Raw genomic sequence first — 12137 nt, forward strand, 5'->3', positions numbered from 1 at the left:
CTATTTTTTGAACACAAGGTATATTATTATGTTAGTAAAAGATATAATGTGCATAAAAAATGGTTACACCCCTGGGTAAAGTTTGCTGTCAGTCTCAGTCTCTTCTTAACTGCATACAAGATCATGGAAGCCTCAGTCCTTCTAGGTCCAGATGAATTTGCCTCAGGTTATGTAGCGTCCTCCTTCAGATGGTTTCTCAGGATAAACAAATAGTAAAACCCTGTTGACATGGAATAAAGCACTAAATGAAATATACTCACAAAATAAGTATAAAACTGCCTTACTCAAGAGTGATAAAATAATCAATAAAAGAGCTCTTTTCTTGAGGCGTCTTTTATTACTCTTGAGAAGGGTAAAAGGGTCCAGAGTAGCACAGCTGAAACATGTTGGGCTTTTTTGATATTTATTAAAGCGAATTATATTTTATCTGTAAAGCAACTTTTGAATTTTTAATGAAGCTGGCTACATTTTATATTTTTTCTGGGAGTATGTTGCACTATTAATGGATCCTTCTTTAGTGACAGATCATCTGAAAGTGGAGTCTACACAATTATATATAACATTCATCCATACCTGATACATGTGTACATAGGTATGTGCCGACATACATATATATAAATATATACACTCTCATACAAAAATACACACACACACCCCCCCCATGGACAGCTCCTTTTTGGTTGAATGCTCCTTTGACTTGTTAGTTATTTAAAGGGACACTGAACCCACATTTTTTCTTTCGTGATTTAGATAGAGCATGCAATTTTAAGCAACTTTCTAATTTACTCATATTATCAATTTTTATTTGCTCTCTTGCTATCTTTATTTTAAAAAGAAGGCATCTAAGCTTTTTTTTTTTTTTTTTTTTTTTGGTTCAGTTTCTGGACAGCACTTTTTTATTGGGGGATGAATTTATCCACCAATCAGCAAGGACAACCCAGGTTGTTCACCAAAAATGGTTCGACATCTAAACTTACATTCTTGCATTTCAAATAAAGATACCAAGAGAATGAAGAACATTTGATAATACTTAGGAGTAAATTAGAAAGTTGCTTAAAATGTCATGCTCTATCTGAATCACAAAATAAAAAATTTGGGTTCAGTGTCCCTTTAATATTGTTTCTGACATTACATATCTCTAATTCACATTAGGGCCCATTTTTATGTGAAAAATAAATTAATGGAAATTACTATTCTTTTTTTATTTACTAGGCTAACTCTGCTACATATATGTCCCTAATTATCACCAGAAAAAAACTGCAAAACCTTGAATTTTATGCTAACTTTATGACAGGTGGATAGCCTTGTTGTTGGTGGAATCAAGCCCAGATTGACTCCTCTAAATAAGGCAAATGATGGATGGGTCTTGGTTATTGAAAAATAATTGCAGTAAAACACTGTTTTTTTTTTTTGTTTTTTTTTAAATTAAGACTTGGCTCATATGTTATTCTATAGCAACATAACAGAAATGTCTTGTAATTACAAGGTGTTTACTGTCCCTTTAATGTTGCTTCATCAGAGATGGTTAATCTCTATCTCCTGCATTATAAGACATTAATTCATATTTTTTTGTCTTAACCCCTTCACTACCGGGACTTTCAGAGAAGAACTTGCCCAAAATACTGGAGAATTTTTAGCATTTGATGTGATAATGGAATCCAGTAAAGTCCTGAACTTTACGCTGCGGGTGCTGGATAGGGAGCGATGGGAGCGCTACTGCTTTGTGGCTGCCACCCTGCAGGGAGAATTTGTGCAAGTGGAGAATAGGGGCTTAGAGGTTACACTCTAGCCAGGGGCAAGTGAGGGGCACTCTTCACTATAAAATATGGAGAGGACAATCAGATAGGGAGAGGATGGTCAGACTGCCGACAAGTGTGGGTAAGTGATCAGGGGTTACATTAATAACAAGACAGCTGGGACACATTGCGCATGCGTGGGACAACAACATGAAACAGGGCATGCGTAGGTAGGTGCATCCACAGAGATGACGCGCACAGAGAACAAAGGTTGCCCACCGTGATTGCACTATGCAAATTAGTAGGTTTGGAAAGGGGCTAATTTTCTATTGAAGATAGCAGCAAAACTACTACAAACTTAATACAGAAGTTATTTGAAAATATTTCATTATATATTGATTTAGGTAATAAATAAAAAATAATTTTGTGTTTCATATCCCTTTAATATATAGACTTCTATATATTCTATATATAGTCTATATTTAGGGGCCTATCTATCAAGCTCCGATTGGAGCTTGATGGCCCGTGTTTCTGGCGAGTCTTCAGACTCGCCAGAAACAGCAGTTATGAAGCAGTGGTCACAAAGACCGCTGCTCCATAATCTGTCCGCCTGCTCTGATACTCCTTCCGACGCAGAGCGGCTCCATCTTCAAGACATCCGGCGCGGAGCATCCACTTCAAACGACGTGTTCTTCGGAATTAATATCTCTTTAAGTGCCAAGATGGCGTCCCTTAGATTCCGATTGGCTGATAGAATTCTATCAGCCAATCGGAATTAAGGTAGAAAAAATCCTATTGGCTGATGCAATCAGCCAATAGGATTGAACTTCAATACTATTTGCTGAAAAAATCAGCCAATAGGATTGAGCTTGCATTCTATTGGCTGATTGGAATAGCCAATAGAATGCCAGCTCAATCATATTGGCTGATTGCATCAGACAATAGGATTTTTTCTACCTTAATTCCAATTGGCTGTAAAATAAAAATAAACCCTAAGATAGCTACAATGTAACTATTAGTTATATTGTAGCTAGCATAGGGTTTATTTTATAGTTAAGTATTTAGTTTTAAATAGGAATAATTTAGTTAATGATAGTAATTTTATTTAGATTTATTTAAATTATATTTAAGTTAGGGGGTGTTAGGGTTATACTTAGGTTTAGGGGATAATAAATTTGAATAGTGGCGGCAACGTTGGGGGCGGCAGATTAGGGGTTAATAAATGTAGGTAGGTTGCAGCGACATCGGGGGAGGGAGATTAGGGGTTAATAAATATAATGTAGGTGTTGGCGATGTTGGGGGCAGCAGATTAGGGGTTAATAAATATAATGTAGGTGTCGGCGATGTCAGGGGTGGCAGATTAGGGGTTAATAAGTGTAAGATTAGGGGTGTTTAGACTCGGGGTTCATATTAGGGTGTTTGGTGTAAACATAACTTTAGTTTCCCCATAGGAATCAATGGGGCTGCGTTACTGAGATTTACGCTGCTTTTTTGCAGGTGTTAGACTTTTTCTCAGCCGGCTCTCCCCATTGATGTCTATGGGGAAATCATGCACGAACATGTACAACCAGCTCACCGCTGACTTAAGCAGAGCTGGTATTGGAGTGCAGCGTGGAGCTCAATTTTGCTGTACGCTCACTTTTTGTCTTTTAACGCCGGATTTGTAAAAACCCGTAGTACCAGCGCTGCAGGTAAGTGAGCGGTGAGAAAAAACTGCACGTTAGCACCGCACAGCTCATAACGCAAAACTCGTAATCTGGCCATTTATTTGTTCTTTTGGAATTAAAGGGTTACATCACTGTTGCATAGTTGTTCTATTCAATCCAGGGGTTAAAGGGTTTGTTGTCAGTGTGTCACTTAGCATTGATTTAACCCCTTGATTATGCATGTATGTTCTTGAAATCAAAAGGTTTAATCAAAGCTGCATCTGTGATTTTGGCAATGAATATGAATATATAAATATATATATATAGGCAAAATGAGTCAGTTGCACTCTCACAAACAATTTTCCCAGGGCCAGGGTGCTAGAGTAGGTGAAATGTAGTAGAGTAGAAAACAGCACTCTCTGGACTTAAAATTTAAACAAATAGTTTAATAGGTAACGTTTCGGAGAATGCTCCCCTTCATCAGACCAACAACATACAAGTGAAGCAAACATTTAAAACATACATAGACCCCTCCCCCTTGTGAAAAAAACGCCAAAAAACATGGTTGTCATAGCAACCAAACAAACAGTGCATAGAAAATACAAATAATCAAGCAATAGTTATATCACAGAACCCCAAAATTAAATAACCCTTATAACTGGGCAGTTGTACACAGAGCCATTGTTAACTATACCATGGATCAATACATCCAGATCCAAATCAAATATTACTAAAGGGAACATAAGAGAAAAATAAAATAATAGAATATACTTCAGAATCAGGCTGGGTGGGCCTATTCCGAATAGCACAGTTTACAAATAGTCATGCAATAGTACTATCCCAAAGTTACATAGTTGTTACAAATTGGCAGCTATATACAGAGTCATAGAAAAATGTATTACAAAACAGTGCATCCAAACCCATATCAAATGCTACTGGATGGTATATAAACTATAATTCAGCATCAGGCTCAATAAGCAAATACTGTTCAACATCGTTTGTAGGCAGGTGATCTAAGTGTTACAAATAGATCTGTGTAATATTAACTGTCTAAAGGTGCTCCAGCGGTCCTATGTAACACGTAATATAGATACCATACCAATAACTACTCGCATTATTCTGGTATCAATAATCCTAATGTAGGGGTCATATACTAACTACACTTTCCTTCATGTGTCAAAAATGCAAAGTAGCGATAGTGGAAATTGCAGAGGGAGTGATCTTCCTACCTGATCGTATCAGTAGCTAAGAAGAAACATCGCGTGTGACAATATTGAATGCAGGCCTATGCAGATGCTTACAGACTGCACCGTGTCTCGCACATATTAAGAAGTGCACATGCGTATCGCCTCAGGGCGAACCGCCCCCAAGCCATCAACCAACGTACCAATTGGCTATAGAAGACAAGCCCCTATATGTAGCAATGTGAAAAAATGTGACCAACAACTTTTCTATTGCTTGATTATTTGTATTTTCTATGCACTGTTTGTTTGGTTGCTATGACAACCATGTTTTTTGGCGTTTTTTTCACAAGGGGGAGGGGTCTATGTATGTTTTAAATGTTTGCTTCACTTGTATGTTGTTGGTCTGATGAAGGGGAGCATTCCCCGAAACGTTACCTATTAAACTATTTGTTTAAATTTTAAGTCCAGAGAGTGCTGTTTTCTACTCTACTATATATATATATATGTTAACAAAAAAGAGAATAAATCATATAAATAGTTCAGCGCAACAGATACCATGTACAAATTGTGATTCTATTATAAGAAGTCTCAGTAGTAATAAAGTCTTAGTATAAATATACTTGTTGTTGGTTAAAATGCATATACAGTCTTTTCTGTCTCCAATATTTATGTGGAATAGAGTCTACAGCATACACTATGATAGATGTCTTCTTACCGGATTTACCCTCAATCATATGAGGTAATGAATGATCTCAAAGGTTAACTCAGGTAATTCTGGAACGATGGTGATGTGTCGTCTGTGACTGTTTTTAACAGGATGGTATGGATACTCTGTTCTTGTGCGTGCCGCTTGTTAAATGGAAACTTCCAATGGATATTTTCCTTATGTTGAGGAACTTGCTTGTGATCTCTCAGGAGTATGGTATTCCAGTTTATTTCTATTAATGTTGCTTCTATTAATGTTTTTTTTGGATGGTGTTTGTTCATGGAGGAAAAGGATACCTAAGTAGGCTCAGGATTTGGAAGCTAGCTGTAGATATATCTATTTTCATTGGATTATCTTGATAAGCTAGTTCCCAGTATCACATTACTGCACCTTCAATAGAGGATACTAAGAGAATGAAGCAACATTAATAGAAATAATGGGTTTAGTGTCCCTTTAAAGGGATAGAAAGGTCAAATGTGCCTGGTGCATGGGTACATTTCAATTTGAAATATAAGAATTTTTGCAATGTACTTCCATAAGCAAAAAGGTTTCTAATAAAAGTTCTAAAAGTTTTTCTGCTGCATACGCACAAATCCTGTGAGTGTATATTGTATTGCGTCTGAAGACCTAATTGGTGTCATACAAGATACTCCTGACTCTCTGAGCAAGCATGCTGTTTGAATACTGGTGCACAGGCCCTCACAGGATATGTGCACAAGCCCGCAGAAAAACTTTTATGACTTTTAGTAGAAGCATTTTTGTTTATGCAAGTATATTGCAAAAATGCTTATATTTCCAATTGAAATGCACCCATGCAGTTTTCATTTTTGACCTTTCCATCCATTTAATTGCACCTTTTTTTTAACCTTTTGTTTGTTTTTACCCCTGCACCTGCTTTGAAGATAAATGCACGCCTACATGCACCGTTTTACAATAAAACTATCTCCATTTCATTCTTTACAGTTCCTCGTACCATCTGTCTTTCTAGATTAAGTATTTGTCTAGATTCATTTGCGTTTCAGAGCTGACCTACTGACCTCAGTTCTGACCCTGTGATGTACCCATTTCACCTTTTAATCATAATGTAACAGGATCTGGTGACCCTCAGCTGATCCAGATGTAGATGTGCTTAGCACGCAACCTATGTGGTTTTCTGGCTGCATTTTCTGTATCATTTAAAGGGACAAGGTTCAATCACTGGTCACTGAGTTGCATACACATTCTTTGAAGCATTTACAAAAAGGCTTTGCATGCATTTTGCTACTAGAAGATAACATAAACTTACTATTTTATTTAAAACAGAGGTATTATATGATATGCAAACCATATATTCTCTAACCAATTAAAGTGAAGGTAAAGTTTAGCTTTTTTGTAAGCTGTATTATGTTACCCATGTACTATATAGTAAGATCGCTAACTTTTTATAACATATACATATATATATCAAAGTATAAGAAACAGTTTTTATCTACCTTCTTGGCCGGTCTTAGCTCCTCCCTCCATGTATTTCCTGGTTTCTCACTGTATTATGTACAGAGCGGTCCCACCCGCTCTATACGTACTGGAAAAGCTTGTTCACGATTGAGGGGCAACTTGCGCATGCGCACGCCTCGCCGTACATTCGAATTGCGCCTGCGTGACTCTAATCATTTGTGACCTAAAGCGCAGGCGTCAAATTGCTTGGAAGTAGACTGCGTTCTGAAGATTTCAACTTATAAGGATTAATTGCGCATGCGCTAATCAGGAACAAGCACGGCTTGGAAGGGAGAGGAACTTAGAATAGCCAACGCATGCGCAGAACTTCTCTAGATGTTGTGATGTCAAATGACGGCCGCCTAACGGCCAGACCTATTATTGGCTAATGGAACAACGTGACTGGACTGCAAAAAAAAAAAAAAAAAAAAACGGGCTGTTTAGATAATGACTAAAATTGGATAGAAAAACGGCGATAACTAGGTAAATATTTCAAAATAACAAAATTGATGACTTAAAGTACCCTTAATTTTCAGTGTATTTGCATGTAACATTATCGAACCTGGCAAAGTTTACCTTCACTTTAATGTCATAGCTAACTCATAGCATCCCCCCCATAAAATAAGCATTAATGCTGTAATTACCATTTAGTAGCAGCATGACTAGATATTTCTTACTTGGCAAATATAAGAGCACTCCTTGTGCATTTTGCTGAATTATTCCATATCAGCTAATGGTATCAATAAGACATATTTTGACTGAAAAGGACATTTATCTTCAAGGATAAAAATGTGTGTTGTGTGTGTGTATATGAGTATACATAATGAGCTCTTCAGTAAGATCATTAAATTAATATATAGCTTCTTGTTTGAAACTGCTGCTTACAGAGTCACACTACAGCTGAGCTATGATTGTTCCAGAGCTGACCTATTAGACCTATACCCGCTAAGCTTTTGCCCACCATAGGCAAGCATAGAGCTACAGGTTTAAGGAACTTCCTCATGCGGCAGTAGTATAGGTAAATAAATTAAAGTGACAGTGTACTGTGATTTTTTGTATTAATATGTTCCCAACTATCCATTTTACGTACTGGAGTGTATTAAATGACTTACAGATAGATCCTTGATTTAGTCATTTAAAAATATCTGCTTGTGTCTGTTGTATCCCCACCTATACAGAAAATGTAAATACTTAAGTACTAGCTATAGAAAAGTTATGTAAACAAGAAAGTTTACGAAAAAAATCACACTCCCAGCTGGGCGGTACACAACAAGGTAATAAAATGTTAATTTTCTATTGTTTTTTCTATTGTTGGTCTTACTGTGTATATAGAGACTAGTAAGATTTTGTGTAAATATTGAGAGATAAGCTAATAAAGTCTCCTCTCCTTGAAAGCTCAGCCTATGTCATTGGGTAGTGATTTCAATTAGCAAATAAAGCTATTTCTTATACAAAGATATACAAAAAAGCAATTTCCAATACATTTTAAAATCTGAAGCTGGTATAACAAGTCATTGTAAAGACATTAAGGAAAAAACTATTTTACAGTACACTGTCCCTTTAAGGTATATTAATAGCTGTTGTTTTAATCTTTTAATAAATTATTTTACTCTCACTTTGCTGCTGCATCATCAATTGGAAACACCCCCATTTGGAGGTTACCATTCTCGCATTCCTTAGCTGCTGCCTTCTGGTTTGAGCAGTTCTGAGACTCTCTTCTGAGCTGCTGTCATCTGCTTATCGTGGGCCCTGCACTCACGGTTACGGTTCATAGGACCTCTGGACTCCCCCTGGTGGGACGAGGATACCGTCTGCTTTTGCATCACCATTAGGTCTACTGGACGACCGGTTGGTTCTGGACCGCTTTTACTGCCCATTAGTGCTTCTCACCACGTGAGTAGGATTCCTATTGTCTACCAATATTCTCTGTGTTACAGTCTGATTTGCACTATGTGGCACCCTCTATACTCTCCTTTCTAGATCATCATCTCCTGTGTCGTGGCGTGACACCCCAGAGGAGCTGCCTCTAGTCCTGGACTCTATATTGAGATTGAATCAGGTTACATTATTAGGACTTTCCCACTTCATTACACTTCTGGACTTTCCATATTATCTCCATATGTGCGCTTGAGCCTGTGCACTTGGTTTTCTATCAATATATGTGTCTGGTTATATATTATATATGCAAATCTGATTTAGATGCACTTCTGTGTTATATATGCATTTATAATTTGGATATTTATGTGTCTTTGATTGTGACCATTGGAGCTGAGTGTACATTCTAGCTCTTTTAAGTAATTGTACACTTTACTAAGGGATACCAATCTGTTACTTTGTGACCCTTACATATATATTTTTTATATTCACTACTTGGCGCCTCTTACAGGTACCTGGTTTGGCTCTGGTTGCCATCTGTGTACAGTTTGTCCAAGGTATATTAATAGATGCTGAGGAGTCTGCAGAGGGACCTCACTGTAAATGTGAGATTATGTCTTAAACACATTGATTATCCCTTTAACTACAGTTTAATTAGTGAGCGTTCCTGTTATTAACATCTATAGTTATGGAGATCTTGCACATGAAAGACCACAACACTTCAGAAACACACTAGCAAAAAAAATGTAAAATATTCAGATCTCGTTTCATTAGGATAAAGTAGTCTCGCTGGGTAGAACGAGACGAGTCTGAGAAACCTCACAGATAGAAGAAAGAGCTAAGCATGGGCGTTTCAGGGTACGGTCAGGGTTTTACTTGGCAAAGTATGCGGAATTCCTAAAGAATTTTTTTCACTGTTGAGTCTCAATATTTTAAAGCTGACAAGTTTGTCTAATTTATATTATTTGTTAAGTTTTCTTTTGTGTATGTTAGAGTGTTTTTCCCATTTTGATTTGTTTGTTTTGTGTGGTTTTGAAGATGTTTTTGTGATGTCGGTATCCCTCCCAGTGAAACTCTTTCTATGAGGCGAGACATGGACAGTTATAACGTAGATGCAGCACCAGTGATTAGGGAGCTGAACTTGCAGCTCACAGAGGTACAGAGGGGAGGAACAAATCAGTTTGAAGTCTGCTGAGTTAGTCTTTTTGCCATTTTTTTTTCCTGTGAAATATTAGTTTTGCAAACACGTTTTATTGAATCTAAGCCATTGTCTGTGTTTGGAACAGCTATGGTTATTTTTTTACATCTATTTACAAGTGATGCAATGTATTGCTATTAAAACAATAAATATTAGATGATAGATATTTACATTTCTTAACCCCTTCAATGCGCATGACAATCTGTGGGCGCATAACGAGCCCTTTTGTCATGTAGGGGGATCGCCGATCAAACACTGTTTTCGATGATCCTCCGCACTACAACCCAGGGATTGTTGGTGGCCTAGTGGGTGGCACTCCCAGACTTCATTGGAGTGCCGGTGACATTGCTTAGTATCGTCACAAAGGGGTCAGAACCAGGAAGCTTAGTGTAGCTGAAAGGGGGCTGGATGGGGGGGGGGGTTCTTCAAACCCTTTGATCTCAGGCCCCTTAGCAGCTACAAACCTCATTTGAAACAGAATTGCCTGCTCTTTCAAATGGTCCTGGAAAGCTACTACAAAGAAGTAAAAATAAAGCACAAACATAAAACAGGGATTTGCTTTAGAATGGGATATTATTTGCACAATAAAAAAATCTGTTATGTCTAGAGACTGCTAATAAAGTTTATTTTTTCTAAGACAAGTCCCTCTCTTAAAAAATATATATGAATTTTGTCTGTATAGTCACAATCACTGTGGTAATAGTGAACACTGTGCAAGAAAAAAGTTATTTTATTTCTGTACTGCACAATGGGGTCTATCTAATCTATTTTATAACCCTTATTTTACATGTGGCTACCCTTGATGACAATTAAGTAAGGTGAAGTAACAGCAGTGGTCACTTAGCCGTTTTCAATATTATTTACTAAAATCTAAGCAAAAATATCCTTTTTTTTTGCTGCAGCAGCTTTCTCGCATGCCATGGATTAGAAATATAATAATGGTATATTCTGAATCTGCTGGGCCTGCTGAAAAAAATAAATATATAATATATCGTGGGTCACTCACGGAAATTTGACTTACAATAAGGTTTAAATGTAAGTATCAAAAAAAGCTTAAAATTGTCTTAGAACTGGGGTGAAAGGGTTAATAGCTGCTGCAATTTCTAAAAAGTCCAGGACTAGTAGCCATTTTTTTATGTGTTTTAATATATTTTGTTTTGTTTGTATGTAACATCCTATAATGTCTACAAAACAACATCACAATTGACTGTTACTTTTATTCCAGCTTACTTAAAATGAGTAAATTGAACAGCAGAATTGTCTACCGTGTCTCATAGAGCTGATGCATTTCAGCTTGTGCCGTACTCATAACTACCTACATAAAACTGTTATAAAAAGCTTCCCTTGCCCTATTTATTGAAACATTATGATATCATATTTGAAGTTAAAGGGACAGTGCTATCCATATTCAATCATGAACTGCTCACATTGCCTTAATTTAAAGGGACAGTCTACACCATTTTTTTAATTGTTTAAAAAGATAGATATTCCAATTATTACCCATTCCTCAGTTTTGCATAACCAGCACCATTATATTAAAGGGACCGTCTAATCAAAATTAAACTTTCCTGATTCAGAAAGGGCATGCAATTTAAATAACTTTCCAATTTACTTTTATCATCAAATTTGATTTGTTCTCTTGGTATTCTTTGTTGAAAGCTACATCTAGATAGACTCAAATGCTAATTTCTAAGACCATGAAAGCCGCCTCTTATCTTTCTAACAGTTTTTCACAGCTACACAGCGCTAGTTCATGTATGCCATATAGATTACATTGTGCTCACTCTCAGAGTTATTTTTGAGTCAACACTAATTATCTAAAATGCAAGTCTGTCAAAAGAACTGAAATAAGGGGGCAGTCTACACATGTTGTATATGCAAAACTGGGGAATGGGTAATAAAGGGATCTTTTTAATCAAAACAAATTCTGGAGTAGACTGTCCCTTTTAATATGATTTTTTCCCTCTGTGATTACCTTGTATATAGGCCTCTGCTGACTGCCCCCTTATCTCATTCCTATTTACAGTCTTGCATTTTAGCCAATTAGTGCTGCCTCATGAATAACTCCATGGGAGCGAGCACAATGTTATCTATATGGCACACATGAACTCGCAGTGTCTTGCTATGAAAATCTATAAAATGCTCTGAGATAAGAGGCAATCTGTAGTGGCTTAGAAACAGGCAGAAATTTAGAGGTTTACATTTTATAAAGTGTATTGATATAACAATGTTGGGGAATGGGTAGTAAATGTTTTATCTATTTATTTATTTTTAAATAAAACATTTTTTAGGGAAGTCTGTCCCTTTTAAAGACATGTA

At 36.8% G+C, this 12137-nt stretch overlaps 1 protein-coding gene across 1 annotated transcript in view; it reads left to right on the forward strand.

The window, feature by feature from the left end:
• Nucleotides 1–12137, forward strand: part of SYT6 (synaptotagmin 6) — a 787509-nt gene that overhangs the window by 288309 nt on the left and 487063 nt on the right. The gene's annotated exons all lie outside the window — the stretch shown is intronic.

This window comes from Bombina bombina, chromosome 3 (genome assembly GCF_027579735.1).
Source record: "Bombina bombina isolate aBomBom1 chromosome 3, aBomBom1.pri, whole genome shotgun sequence".
Classification (NCBI taxonomy): Eukaryota; Metazoa; Chordata; class Amphibia; order Anura; family Bombinatoridae; genus Bombina; species Bombina bombina.